General features: G+C 45.6%; 10 non-coding genes and 2 pseudogenes across 10 annotated transcripts; all 12 read right to left on the bottom strand.

Moving 5' to 3' along the window:
- Positions 1 to 376: 376 nt before the first annotated feature.
- On the bottom strand, positions 377 to 567 carry LOC141274340 (U2 spliceosomal RNA). Its single transcript, XR_012322621.1, has one exon. It is a non-coding gene; the product is annotated as a U2 spliceosomal RNA (small nuclear RNA).
- Positions 568 to 1,682: 1,115 nt separating this feature from the next.
- LOC141274339 (U2 spliceosomal RNA) lies at positions 1,683 to 1,873 on the bottom strand. Its single transcript, XR_012322620.1, has one exon. It is a non-coding gene; the product is annotated as a U2 spliceosomal RNA (small nuclear RNA).
- A 1,115-nt stretch (positions 1,874 to 2,988) lies between these two features.
- LOC141274338 (U2 spliceosomal RNA) lies at positions 2,989 to 3,179 on the bottom strand. Its single transcript, XR_012322619.1, has one exon. It is a non-coding gene; the product is annotated as a U2 spliceosomal RNA (small nuclear RNA).
- A 1,109-nt stretch (positions 3,180 to 4,288) lies between these two features.
- Positions 4,289 to 4,470, bottom strand: LOC141150175 (U2 spliceosomal RNA). The gene has a single exon (XR_012246441.1). It is a non-coding gene; the product is annotated as a U2 spliceosomal RNA (small nuclear RNA).
- A 524-nt stretch (positions 4,471 to 4,994) lies between these two features.
- Positions 4,995 to 5,110, bottom strand: LOC141151134 (U2 spliceosomal RNA; annotated as a pseudogene).
- Positions 5,111 to 6,225: 1,115 nt separating this feature from the next.
- LOC141274337 (U2 spliceosomal RNA) lies at positions 6,226 to 6,416 on the bottom strand. The gene has a single exon (XR_012322618.1). It is a non-coding gene; the product is annotated as a U2 spliceosomal RNA (small nuclear RNA).
- A 1,115-nt stretch (positions 6,417 to 7,531) lies between these two features.
- LOC141274336 (U2 spliceosomal RNA) lies at positions 7,532 to 7,722 on the bottom strand. Its single transcript, XR_012322617.1, has one exon. It is a non-coding gene; the product is annotated as a U2 spliceosomal RNA (small nuclear RNA).
- Positions 7,723 to 8,837: 1,115 nt separating this feature from the next.
- LOC141274335 (U2 spliceosomal RNA) lies at positions 8,838 to 9,028 on the bottom strand. The gene has a single exon (XR_012322616.1). It is a non-coding gene; the product is annotated as a U2 spliceosomal RNA (small nuclear RNA).
- A 1,112-nt stretch (positions 9,029 to 10,140) lies between these two features.
- Positions 10,141 to 10,331, bottom strand: LOC141274334 (U2 spliceosomal RNA). Its single transcript, XR_012322615.1, has one exon. It is a non-coding gene; the product is annotated as a U2 spliceosomal RNA (small nuclear RNA).
- Positions 10,332 to 11,440: 1,109 nt separating this feature from the next.
- Positions 11,441 to 11,622, bottom strand: LOC141150174 (U2 spliceosomal RNA). Its single transcript, XR_012246440.1, has one exon. It is a non-coding gene; the product is annotated as a U2 spliceosomal RNA (small nuclear RNA).
- Positions 11,623 to 12,146: 524 nt separating this feature from the next.
- Positions 12,147 to 12,262, bottom strand: LOC141151132 (U2 spliceosomal RNA; annotated as a pseudogene).
- Positions 12,263 to 13,377: 1,115 nt separating this feature from the next.
- On the bottom strand, positions 13,378 to 13,568 carry LOC141274333 (U2 spliceosomal RNA). Its single transcript, XR_012322614.1, has one exon. It is a non-coding gene; the product is annotated as a U2 spliceosomal RNA (small nuclear RNA).
- Between the last annotated feature and the right edge of the window lie 250 nt (positions 13,569 to 13,818).

Here is a 13,818-nt window from a genome sequence, read left to right as displayed (position 1 = left end):
GCATTTGCTAAATAGATGGTGTGTGTGCAACAATATACTGAAAGGTCAATTATATTGTGCAGCTTATCTCACCACCTGTAGTTATTTAGGTGAAAGCTCCAAAATGCTTGCCTAATATGTCTGTTTATCCAAAAGGAAGTAAAAAGGGAGAGCTAGAAAGATAGCATTGCATCACATTACATGGCAATGCAATGCACAGTTGCTGAAGTTGAACCAAAATGAGCTTGTAATCTGGCTTCTGCAACTTTGAACATGAAAAATCCAATGAGGAGAAGAAAAGCAAAGCCAAAGAGTCCATCCCAAAATCCGACAAACAAGCAAAATGAACAAAAAACATTGAATTCAATTCTTTCTGATTTTAGAAACTGCATTAAAGAAGGGGTGCACCGGTCCTGGAGATACTGCAATACCAGGTCAATGCGTGGAGTGGACAGAGCAAGCTCTTTTTCCATCTCCCTGTTCTAAAAATCCATTTAATATATGGTCCCCAGATAGGGGACGTATCAGATATTAAACTGATAAGAACAGATACTACACTTGATCTTAGCCAAAAGGCCGAGAAGCGATAACCAGAATTGGTTTCAAACTACGGAGCCACCCAAGGATCCTGAAAAGTCCATTTGTGGAGATGAGCTCCTGGACTCCCGTTAAGAAGACATGTTGTCAACCTCTAGATCCCTTACATGCCTGCACTTTTCGGCTTGCTGCTGCTGCAATCCACGCGTTTTAGATCTGCATAACTCCACCTCTTTAAACACAGCACCTTCACCCCCTGCTGTTCCCACCCGCCTCAACACCGTTGGAAGGGAGGAGAACCAATTAAGGCGGGGGGTGGGGTGGAACGAGCAGCTGTCTACCCTTAGCAGGAGGGCTCCTGATTACATACCTCTCCTGCTGCTGCTGCTGCTGGCTGTCCAGCAGCAGACTGAAGGTGGCTGCTGCTGTGCACAGGTATATAAAGGCTCAGAGCCTATTATGACACGCGCAGCCAGCGTTCCATTGCCACATTCCATCTACTGCAGGCAGGATACCTGGCTGGCTGAATGTCGCTGAGAAGCTCACAGAGACCGCCATAAGCAACAGTTTAACAGAATGCCACAGACTAATCAACCAAACTTTTTGGGTTGGGTTCTCTTTTATAGTCTGCAGGCATTAAATGAAAGAAGTCAGTGTTCCAGCAGAAGGAGACAACGTTTCAGAAAAGGCATTGTAGCAAACCAAAAAAGAAATTTTAAGCGCAGCAGAGTAACCAGCGCACATACCTGTTAGCTCAGGTGAGTTTAAAAGGCTGCTGTTGATAACAAGGGCATTTGCTAAATAGATGGTGTGTGTGCAACAATATACTGAAAGGTCAATTATATTGTGCAGCTTATCTCACCACCTGTAGTTATTTAGGTGAAAGCTCCAAAATGCTTGCCTAATATGTCTGTTTATCCAAAAGGAAGTAAAAAGGGAGAGCTAGAAAGATAGCATTGCATCACATTACATGGCAATGCAATGCACAGTTGCTGAAGTTGAACCAAAATGAGCTTGTAATCTGGCTTCTGCAACTTTGAACATGAAAAATCCAATGAGGAGAAGAAAAGCAAAGCCAAAGAGTCCATCCCAAAATCCGACAAACAAGCAAAATGAACAAAAAACATTGAATTCAATTCTTTCTGATTTTAGAAACTGCATTAAAGAAGGGGTGCACCGGTCCTGGAGATACTGCAATACCAGGTCAATGCGTGGAGTGGACAGAGCAAGCTCTTTTTCCATCTCCCTGTTCTAAAAATCCATTTAATATATGGTCCCCAGATAGGGGACGTATCAGATATTAAACTGATAAGAACAGATACTACACTTGATCTTAGCCAAAAGGCCGAGAAGCGATAACCAGAATTGGTTTCAAACTACGGAGCCACCCAAGGATCCTGAAAAGTCCATTTGTGGAGATGAGCTCCTGGACTCCCGTTAAGAAGACATGTTGTCAACCTCTAGATCCCTTACATGCCTGCACTTTTCGGCTTGCTGCTGCTGCAATCCACGCGTTTTAGATCTGCATAACTCCACCTCTTTAAACACAGCACCTTCACCCCCTGCTGTTCCCACCCGCCTCAACACCGTTGGAAGGGAGGAGAACCAATTAAGGCGGGGGGTGGGGTGGAACGAGCAGCTGTCTACCCTTAGCAGGAGGGCTCCTGATTACATACCTCTCCTGCTGCTGCTGCTGCTGGCTGTCCAGCAGCAGACTGAAGGTGGCTGCTGCTGTGCACAGGTATATAAAGGCTCAGAGCCTATTATGACACGCGCAGCCAGCGTTCCATTGCCACATTCCATCTACTGCAGGCAGGATACCTGGCTGGCTGAATGTCGCTGAGAAGCTCACAGAGACCGCCATAAGCAACAGTTTAACAGAATGCCACAGACTAATCAACCAAACTTTTTGGGTTGGGTTCTCTTTTATAGTCTGCAGGCATTAAATGAAAGAAGTCAGTGTTCCAGCAGAAGGAGACAACGTTTCAGAAAAGGCATTGTAGCAAACCAAAAAAGAAATTTTAAGCGCAGCAGAGTAACCAGCGCACATACCTGTTAGCTCAGGTGAGTTTAAAAGGCTGCTGTTGATAACAAGGGCATTTGCTAAATAGATGGTGTGTGTGCAACAATATACTGAAAGGTCAATTATATTGTGCAGCTTATCTCACCACCTGTAGTTATTTAGGTGAAAGCTCCAAAATGCTTGCCTAATATGTCTGTTTATCCAAAAGGAAGTAAAAAGGGAGAGCTAGAAAGATAGCATTGCATCACATTACATGGCAATGCAATGCACAGTTGCTGAAGTTGAACCAAAATGAGCTTGTAATCTGGCTTCTGCAACTTTGAACATGAAAAATCCAATGAGGAGAAGAAAAGCAAAGCCAAAGAGTCCATCCCAAAATCCGACAAACAAGCAAAATGAACAAAAAACATTGAATTCAATTCTTTCTGATTTTAGAAACTGCATTAAAGAAGGGGTGCACCGGTCCTGGAGATACTGCAATACCAGGTCAATGCGTGGAGTGGACAGAGCAAGCTCTTTTTCCATCTCCCTGTTCTAAAAATCCATTTAATATATGGTCCCCAGATAGGGGACGTATCAGATATTAAACTGATAAGAACAGATACTACACTTGATCTTAGCCAAAAGGCCGAGAAGCGATAACCAGAATTGGTTTCAAACTACGGAGCCACCCAAGGATCCTGAAAAGTCCATTTGTGGAGATGAGCTCCTGGACTCCCGTTAAGAAGACATGTTGTCAACCTCTAGATCCCTTACATGCCTGCACTTTTCGGCTTGCTGCTGCTGCAATCCACGCGTTTTAGATCTGCATAACTCCACCTCTTTAAACACAGCACCTTCACCCCCTGCTGTTCCCACCCGCCTCAACACCGTTGGAAGGGAGGAGAACCAATTAAGGCGGGGGGTGGGGTGGAACGAGCAGCTGTCTACCCTTAGCAGGAGGGCTCCTGATTACATACCTCTCCTGCTGCTGCTGGCTGTCCAGCAGCAGACTGAAGGTGGCTGCTGCTGTGCACAGGTATATAAAGGCTCAGAGCCTATTATGACACGCGCAGCCAGCGTTCCATTGCCACATTCCATCTACTGCAGGCAGGATACCTGGCTGGCTGAATGTCGCTGAGAAGCTCACAGAGACCGCCATAAGCAACAGTTTAACAGAATGCCACAGACTAATCAACCAAACTTTTTGGGTTGGGTTCTCTTTTATAGTCTGCAGGCATTAAATGAAAGAAGTCAGTGTTCCAGCAGAAGGAGACAACGTTTCAGAAAAGGCATTGTAGCAAACCAAAAAAGAAATTTTAAGCGCAGCAGAGTAACCAGCGCACATACCTGTTAGCTCAGGTGAGTTTAAAAGGCTGCTGTTGATAACAAGGGCATTTGCTGAATAGATGGTGTGTGTGCAACAATATACTGAAAGGTCAATTATATTGTGCAGCTTATCTCACCACCTGTAGTTATTTAGGTGAAAGCTCCAAAATGCTTGCCTAATATGTCTGTTTATCCAAAAGGAAGTAAAAAGGGAGAGCTAGAAAGATAGCATTGCATCACATTACATGGCAATGCAATGCACAGTTGCTGAAGTTGAACCAAAATGAGCTTGTAATCTGGCTTCTGCAACTTTGAACATGAAAAATCCAATGAGGAGAAGAAAAGCAAAGCCAAAGAGTCCATCCCAAAATCCGACAAACAAGCAAAATGAACAAAAAACATTGAATTCAATTCTTTCTGATTTTAGAAACTGCATTAAAGAAGGGGTGCACCGGTCCTGGAGATACTGCAATACCAGGTCAATGCGTGGAGTGGACAGAGCAAGCTCTTTTTCCATCTCCCTGTTCTAAAAATCCATTTAATATATGGTCCCCAGATAGGGGACGTATCAGATATTAAACTGATAAGAACAGATTTTTTGATTGAAGCTGCATCCAAGGCACTGAAAAATGTGACCGAAGTCACACCAAAACAGCGCACGAGGCGAGGATTCATGTGGACCCTTCCCGGAGGAGAGGGTCCCCAATAAACCATCCCCATCCCTCCGAGCCAGAAGGCCACAGCGAGGGTCAGGGATCTCCGATGCTCTCCCTAGCCGAAGCCGGAGAAGAGCCGTTTTCGTGCTCCCAGCTTCCATCTAGGCTGCCACCCTAGTGGAGCTGGAGCCTGTGTTGGTTTCTCAGCCCAAAGCTGACCGGACCTCCGACCGGGTTTATAAAAATTCCCCTTCCTAGCCCGGAGGCCAGGAATAGGGGGGGTTGCTCAGAAAGTATGATTGGCAAAGGTGCGGCGTGCTACGAAGCCAAGTCTTTCTGGGGTTCCCAGTCCCAGTAAGCTTGGACTCCCACCAGGGCGCCTACTCCTGGGGCACATTGCTCCAAAGCCCTCACACTTACCCAGCCTAGTGACTTCGATCCTGGAGGGCCATGTTTTCCATCAGATAACTCTATGAGCCACCTGGCGTACTAACAAGTGCACCAAACCAGTGTGTAATATGCATCAATTTACTAGGGCAGCCCATGGACAAAACTGCCTTTTCAAAAGATACTACACTTGATCTTAGCCAAAAGGCCGAGAAGCGATAACCAGAATTGGTTTCAAACTACGGAGCCACCCAAGGATCCTGAAAAGTCCATTTGTGGAGATGAGCTCCTGGACTCCCGTTAAGAAGACATGTTGTCAACCTCTAGATCCCTTACATGCCTGCACTTTTCGGCTTGCTGCTGCTGCAATCCACGCGTTTTAGATCTGCATAACTCCACCTCTTTAAACACAGCACCTTCACCCCCTGCTGTTCCCACCCGCCTCAACACCGTTGGAAGGGAGGAGAACCAATTAAGGCGGGGGGTGGGGTGGAACGAGCAGCTGTCTACCCTTAGCAGGAGGGCTCCTGATTACATACCTCTCCTGCTGCTGCTGCTGCTGGCTGTCCAGCAGCAGACTGAAGGTGGCTGCTGCTGTGCACAGGTATATAAAGGCTCAGAGCCTATTATGACACGCGCAGCCAGCGTTCCATTGCCACATTCCATCTACTGCAGGCAGGATACCTGGCTGGCTGAATGTCGCTGAGAAGCTCACAGAGACCGCCATAAGCAACAGTTTAACAGAATGCCACAGACTAATCAACCAAACTTTTTGGGTTGGGTTCTCTTTTATAGTCTGCAGGCATTAAATGAAAGAAGTCAGTGTTCCAGCAGAAGGAGACAACGTTTCAGAAAAGGCATTGTAGCAAACCAAAAAAGAAATTTTAAGCGCAGCAGAGTAACCAGCGCACATACCTGTTAGCTCAGGTGAGTTTAAAAGGCTGCTGTTGATAACAAGGGCATTTGCTAAATAGATGGTGTGTGTGCAACAATATACTGAAAGGTCAATTATATTGTGCAGCTTATCTCACCACCTGTAGTTATTTAGGTGAAAGCTCCAAAATGCTTGCCTAATATGTCTGTTTATCCAAAAGGAAGTAAAAAGGGAGAGCTAGAAAGATAGCATTGCATCACATTACATGGCAATGCAATGCACAGTTGCTGAAGTTGAACCAAAATGAGCTTGTAATCTGGCTTCTGCAACTTTGAACATGAAAAATCCAATGAGGAGAAGAAAAGCAAAGCCAAAGAGTCCATCCCAAAATCCGACAAACAAGCAAAATGAACAAAAAACATTGAATTCAATTCTTTCTGATTTTAGAAACTGCATTAAAGAAGGGGTGCACCGGTCCTGGAGATACTGCAATACCAGGTCAATGCGTGGAGTGGACAGAGCAAGCTCTTTTTCCATCTCCCTGTTCTAAAAATCCATTTAATATATGGTCCCCAGATAGGGGACGTATCAGATATTAAACTGATAAGAACAGATACTACACTTGATCTTAGCCAAAAGGCCGAGAAGCGATAACCAGAATTGGTTTCAAACTACGGAGCCACCCAAGGATCCTGAAAAGTCCATTTGTGGAGATGAGCTCCTGGACTCCCGTTAAGAAGACATGTTGTCAACCTCTAGATCCCTTACATGCCTGCACTTTTCGGCTTGCTGCTGCTGCAATCCACGCGTTTTAGATCTGCATAACTCCACCTCTTTAAACACAGCACCTTCACACCCTGCTGTTCCCACCCGCCTCAACACCTTTGGAAGGGAGGAGAACCAATTAAGGCGGGGGGTGGGGTGGAACGAGCAGCTGTCTACCCTTAGCAGGAGGGCTCCTGATTACATACCTCTCCTGCTGCTGCTGCTGCTGGCTGTCCAGCAGCAGACTGAAGGTGGCTGCTGCTGTGCACAGGTATATAAAGGCTCAGAGCCAATTATGACACGCGCAGCCAGCGTTCCATTGCCACATTCCATCTACTGCAGGCAGGATACCTGGCTGGCTGAATGTCGCTGAGAAGCTCACAGAGACCGCCATAAGCAACAGTTTAACAGAATGCCACAGACTAATCAACCAAACTTTTTGGGTTGGGTTCTCTTTTATAGTCTGCAGGCATTAAATGAAAGAAGTCAGTGTTCCAGCAGAAGGAGACAACGTTTCAGAAAAGGCATTGTAGCAAACCAAAAAAGAATTTTTAAGCGCAGCAGAGTAACCAGCGCACATACCTGTTAGCTCAGGTGAGTTTAAAAGGCTGCTGTTGATAACAAGGGCATTTGCTAAATAGATGGTGTGTGTGCAACAATATACTGAAAGGTCAATTATATTGTGCAGCTTATCTCACCACCTGTAGTTATTTAGGTGAAAGCTCCAAAATGCTTGCCTAATATGTCTGTTTATCCAAAAGGAAGTAAAAAGGGAGAGCTAGAAAGATAGCATTGCATCACATTACATGGCAATGCAATGCACAGTTGCTGAAGTTGAACCAAAATGAGCTTGTAATCTGGCTTCTGCAACTTTGAACATGAAAAATCCAATGAGGAGAAGAAAAGCAAAGCCAAAGAGTCCATCCCAAAATCCGACAAACAAGCAAAATGAACAAAAAACATTGAATTCAATTCTTTCTGATTTTAGAAACTGCATTAAAGAAGGGGTGCACCGGTCCTGGAGATACTGCAATACCAGGTCAATGCGTGGAGTGGACAGAGCAAGCTCTTTTTCCATCTCCCTGTTCTAAAAATCCATTTAATATATGGTCCCCAGATAGGGGACGTATCAGATATTAAACTGATAAGAACAGATACTACACTTGATCTTAGCCAAAAGGCCGAGAAGCGATAACCAGAATTGGTTTCAAACTACGGAGCCACCCAAGGATCCTGAAAAGTCCATTTGTGGAGATGAGCTCCTGGACTCCCGTTAAGAAGACATGTTGTCAACCTCTAGATCCCTTACATGCCTGCACTTTTCGGCTTGCTGCTGCTGCAATCCACGCGTTTTAGATCTGCATAACTCCACCTCTTTAAACACAGCACCTTCACCCCCTGCTGTTCCCACCCGCCTCAACACCGTTGGAAGGGAGGAGAACCAATTAAGGCGGGGGGTGGGGTGGAACGAGCAGCTGTCTACCCTTAGCAGGAGGGCTCCTGATTACATACCTCTCCTGCTGCTGCTGCTGCTGGCTGTCCAGCAGCAGACTGAAGGTGGCTGCTGCTGTGCACAGGTATATAAAGGCTCAGAGCCTATTATGACACGCGCAGCCAGCGTTCCATTGCCACATTCCATCTACTGCAGGCAGGATACCTGGCTGGCTGAATGTCGCTGAGAAGCTCACAGAGACCGCCATAAGCAACAGTTTAACAGAATGCCACAGACTAATCAACCAAACTTTTTGGGTTGGGTTCTCTTTTATAGTCTGCAGGCATTAAATGAAAGAAGTCAGTGTTCCAGCAGAAGGAGACAACGTTTCAGAAAAGGCATTGTAGCAAACCAAAAAAGAAATTTTAAGCGCAGCAGAGTAACCAGCGCACATACCTGTTAGCTCAGGTGAGTTTAAAAGGCTGCTGTTGATAACAAGGGCATTTGCTAAATAGATGGTGTGTGTGCAACAATATACTGAAAGGTCAATTATATTGTGCAGCTTATCTCACCACCTGTAGTTATTTAGGTGAAAGCTCCAAAATGCTTGCCTAATATGTCTGTTTATCCAAAAGGAAGTAAAAAGGGAGAGCTAGAAAGATAGCATTGCATCACATTACATGGCAATGCAATGCACAGTTGCTGAAGTTGAACCAAAATGAGCTTGTAATCTGGCTTCTGCAACTTTGAACATGAAAAATCCAATGAGGAGAAGAAAAGCAAAGCCAAAGAGTCCATCCCAAAATCCGACAAACAAGCAAAATGAACAAAAAACATTGAATTCAATTCTTTCTGATTTTAGAAACTGCATTAAAGAAGGGGTGCACCGGTCCTGGAGATACTGCAATACCAGGTCAATGCGTGGAGTGGACAGAGCAAGCTCTTTTTCCATCTCCCTGTTCTAAAAATCCATTTAATATATGGTCCCCAGATAGGGGACGTATCAGATATTAAACTGATAAGAACAGATACTACACTTGATCTTAGCCAAAAGGCCGAGAAGCGATAACCAGAATTGGTTTCAAACTACGGAGCCACCCAAGGATCCTGAAAAGTCCATTTGTGGAGATGAGCTCCTGGACTCCCGTTAAGAAGACATGTTGTCAACCTCTAGATCCCTTACATGCCTGCACTTTTCGGCTTGCTGCTGCTGCAATCCACGCGTTTTAGATCTGCATAACTCCACCTCTTTAAACACAGCACCTTCACCCCCTGCTGTTCCCACCCGCCTCAACACCGTTGGAAGGGAGGAGAACCAATTAAGGCGGGGGGTGGGGTGGAACGAGCAGCTGTCTACCCTTAGCAGGAGGGCTCCTGATTACATACCTCTCCTGCTGCTGCTGCTGGCTGTCCAGCAGCAGACTGAAGGTGGCTGCTGCTGTGCACAGGTATATAAAGGCTCAGAGCCTATTATGACACGCGCAGCCAGCGTTCCATTGCCACATTCCATCTACTGCAGGCAGGATACCTGGCTGGCTGAATGTCGCTGAGAAGCTCACAGAGACCGCCATAAGCAACAGTTTAACAGAATGCCACAGACTAATCAACCAAACTTTTTGGGTTGGGTTCTCTTTTATAGTCTGCAGGCATTAAATGAAAGAAGTCAGTGTTCCAGCAGAAGGAGACAACGTTTCAGAAAAGGCATTGTAGCAAACCAAAAAAGAAATTTTAAGCGCAGCAGAGTAACCAGCGCACATACCTGTTAGCTCAGGTGAGTTTAAAAGGCTGCTGTTGATAACAAGGGCATTTGCTAAATAGATGGTGTGTGTGCAACAATATACTGAAAGGTCAATTATATTGTGCAGCTTATCTCACCACCTGTAGTTATTTAGGTGAAAGCTCCAAAATGCTTGCCTAATATGTCTGTTTATCCAAAAGGAAGTAAAAAGGGAGAGCTAGAAAGATAGCATTGCATCACATTACATGGCAATGCAATGCACAGTTGCTGAAGTTGAACCAAAATGAGCTTGTAATCTGGCTTCTGCAACTTTGAACATGAAAAATCCAATGAGGAGAAGAAAAGCAAAGCCAAAGAGTCCATCCCAAAATCCGACAAACAAGCAAAATGAACAAAAAACATTGAATTCAATTCTTTCTGATTTTAGAAACTGCATTAAAGAAGGGGTGCACCGGTCCTGGAGATACTGCAATACCAGGTCAATGCGTGGAGTGGACAGAGCAAGCTCTTTTTCCATCTCCCTGTTCTAAAAATCCATTTAATATATGGTCCCCAGATAGGGGACGTATCAGATATTAAACTGATAAGAACAGATACTACACTTGATCTTAGCCAAAAGGCCGAGAAGCGATAACCAGAATTGGTTTCAAACTACGGAGCCACCCAAGGATCCTGAAAAGTCCATTTGTGGAGATGAGCTCCTGGACTCCCGTTAAGAAGACATGTTGTCAACCTCTAGATCCCTTACATGCCTGCACTTTTCGGCTTGCTGCTGCTGCAATCCACGCGTTTTAGATCTGCATAACTCCACCTCTTTAAACACAGCACCTTCACCCCCTGCTGTTCCCACCCGCCTCAACACCGTTGGAAGGGAGGAGAACCAATTAAGGCGGGGGGTGGGGTGGAACGAGCAGCTGTCTACCCTTAGCAGGAGGGCTCCTGATTACATACCTCTCCTGCTGCTGCTGGCTGTCCAGCAGCAGACTGAAGGTGGCTGCTGCTGTGCACAGGTATATAAAGGCTCAGAGCCTATTATGACACGCGCAGCCAGCGTTCCATTGCCACATTCCATCTACTGCAGGCAGGATACCTGGCTGGCTGAATGTCGCTGAGAAGCTCACAGAGACCGCCATAAGCAACAGTTTAACAGAATGCCACAGACTAATCAACCAAACTTTTTGGGTTGGGTTCTCTTTTATAGTCTGCAGGCATTAAATGAAAGAAGTCAGTGTTCCAGCAGAAGGAGACAACGTTTCAGAAAAGGCATTGTAGCAAACCAAAAAAGAAATTTTAAGCGCAGCAGAGTAACCAGCGCACATACCTGTTAGCTCAGGTGAGTTTAAAAGGCTGCTGTTGATAACAAGGGCATTTGCTAAATAGATGGTGTGTGTGCAACAATATACTGAAAGGTCAATTATATTGTGCAGCTTATCTCACCACCTGTAGTTATTTAGGTGAAAGCTCCAAAATGCTTGCCTAATATGTCTGTTTATCCAAAAGGAAGTAAAAAGGGAGAGCTAGAAAGATAGCATTGCATCACATTACATGGCAATGCAATGCACAGTTGCTGAAGTTGAACCAAAATGAGCTTGTAATCTGGCTTCTGCAACTTTGAACATGAAAAATCCAATGAGGAGAAGAAAAGCAAAGCCAAAGAGTCCATCCCAAAATCCGACAAACAAGCAAAATGAACAAAAAACATTGAATTCAATTCTTTCTGATTTTAGAAACTGCATTAAAGAAGGGGTGCACCGGTCCTGGAGATACTGCAATACCAGGTCAATGCGTGGAGTGGACAGAGCAAGCTCTTTTTCCATCTCCCTGTTCTAAAAATCCATTTAATATATGGTCCCCAGATAGGGGACGTATCAGATATTAAACTGATAAGAACAGATTTTTTGATTGAAGCTGCATCCAAGGCACTGAAAAATGTGACCGAAGTCACACCAAAACAGCGCACGAGGCGAGGATTCATGTGGACCCTTCCCGGAGGAGAGGGTCCCCAATAAACCATCCCCATCCCTCCGAGCCAGAAGGCCACAGCGAGGGTCAGGGATCTCCGATGCTCTCCCTAGCCGAAGCCGGAGAAGAGCCGTTTTCGTGCTCCCAGCTTCCATCTAGGCTGCCACCCTAGTGGAGCTGGAGCCTGTGTTGGTTTCTCAGCCCAAAGCTGACCGGACCTCCGACCGGGTTTATAAAAATTCCCCTTCCTAGCCCGGAGGCCAGGAATAGGGGGGGTTGCTCAGAAAGTATGATTGGCAAAGGTGCGGCGTGCTACGAAGCCAAGTCTTTCTGGGGTTCCCAGTCCCAGTAAGCTTGGACTCCCACCAGGGCGCCTACTCCTGGGGCACATTGCTCCAAAGCCCTCACACTTACCCAGCCTAGTGACTTCGATCCTGGAGGGCCATGTTTTCCATCAGATAACTCTATGAGCCACCTGGCGTACTAACAAGTGCACCAAACCAGTGTGTAATATGCATCAATTTACTAGGGCAGCCCATGGACAAAACTGCCTTTTCAAAAGATACTACACTTGATCTTAGCCAAAAGGCCGAGAAGCGATAACCAGAATTGGTTTCAAACTACGGAGCCACCCAAGGATCCTGAAAAGTCCATTTGTGGAGATGAGCTCCTGGACTCCCGTTAAGAAGACATGTTGTCAACCTCTAGATCCCTTACATGCCTGCACTTTTCGGCTTGCTGCTGCTGCAATCCACGCGTTTTAGATCTGCATAACTCCACCTCTTTAAACACAGCACCTTCACCCCCTGCTGTTCCCACCCGCCTCAACACCGTTGGAAGGGAGGAGAACCAATTAAGGCGGGGGGTGGGGTGGAACGAGCAGCTGTCTACCCTTAGCAGGAGGGCTCCTGATTACATACCTCTCCTGCTGCTGCTGCTGCTGGCTGTCCAGCAGCAGACTGAAGGTGGCTGCTGCTGTGCACAGGTATATAAAGGCTCAGAGCCTATTATGACACGCGCAGCCAGCGTTCCATTGCCACATTCCATCTACTGCAGGCAGGATACCTGGCTGGCTGAATGTCGCTGAGAAGCTCACAGAGACCGCCATAAGCAACAGTTTAACAGAATGCCACAGACTAATCAACCAAACTTTTTGGGTTGGGTTCTCTTTTATAGTCTGCAGGCATTAAATGAAAGAAGTCAGTGTTCCAGCAGAAGGAGACAACGTTTCAGAAAAGGCATTGTAGCAAACCAAAAAAGAAATTTTAAGCGCAGCAGAGTAACCAGCGCACATACCTGTTAGCTCAGGTGAGTTTAAAAGGCTGCTGTTGATAACAAGGGCATTTGCTAAATAGATGGTGTGTGTGCAACAATATACTGAAAGGTCAATTATATTGTGCAGCTTATCTCACCACCTGTAGTTATTTAGGTGAAAGCTCCAAAATGCTTGCCTAATATGTCTGTTTATCCAAAAGGAAGTAAAAAGGGAGAGCTAGAAAGATAGCATTGCATCACATTACATGGCAATGCAATGCACAGTTGCTGAAGTTGAACCAAAATGAGCTTGTAATCTGGCTTCTGCAACTTTGAACATGAAAAATCCAATGAGGAGAAGAAAAGCAAAGCCAAAGAGTCCATCCCAAAATCCGACAAACAAGCAAAATGAACAAAAAACATTGAATTCAATTCTTTCTGATTTTAGAAACTGCATTAAAGAAGGGGTGCACCGGTCCTGGAGATACTGCAATACCAGGTCAATGCGTGGAGTGGACAGAGCAAGCTCTTTTTCCATCTCCCTGTTCTAAAAATCCATTTAATATATGGTCCCCAGATAGGGGACGTATCAGATATTAAACTGATAAGAACAGATACTACACTTGATCTTAGCCAAAAGGCCGAGAAGCGATAACCAGAATTGGTTTCAAACTACGGAGCCACCCAAGGATCCTGAAAAGTCCATTTGTGGAGATGAGCTCCTGGACTCCCGTTAAGAAGACATGTTGTCAACCTCTAGATCCCTTACATGCCTGCACTTTTCGGCTTGCTGCTGCTGCAATCCACGCGTTTTAGATCTGCATAACTCCACCTCTTTAAACACAGCACCTTCACACCCTGCTGTTCCCACCCGCCTCAACACCTTTGGAAGGGAGGAGAACC

The sequence above is a fragment of the Phyllobates terribilis genome, unplaced genomic scaffold (assembly GCF_046119375.1).
Source record: "Phyllobates terribilis strain yellow unplaced genomic scaffold, ASM4611937v1 Scaffold_5__5_contigs__length_657084704, whole genome shotgun sequence".
Classification (NCBI taxonomy): Eukaryota; Metazoa; Chordata; class Amphibia; order Anura; family Dendrobatidae; genus Phyllobates; species Phyllobates terribilis.
The sequence above is the reverse complement of the archived record's forward strand: the minus strand, read 5'-3'. Positions and strand labels throughout refer to the sequence as shown.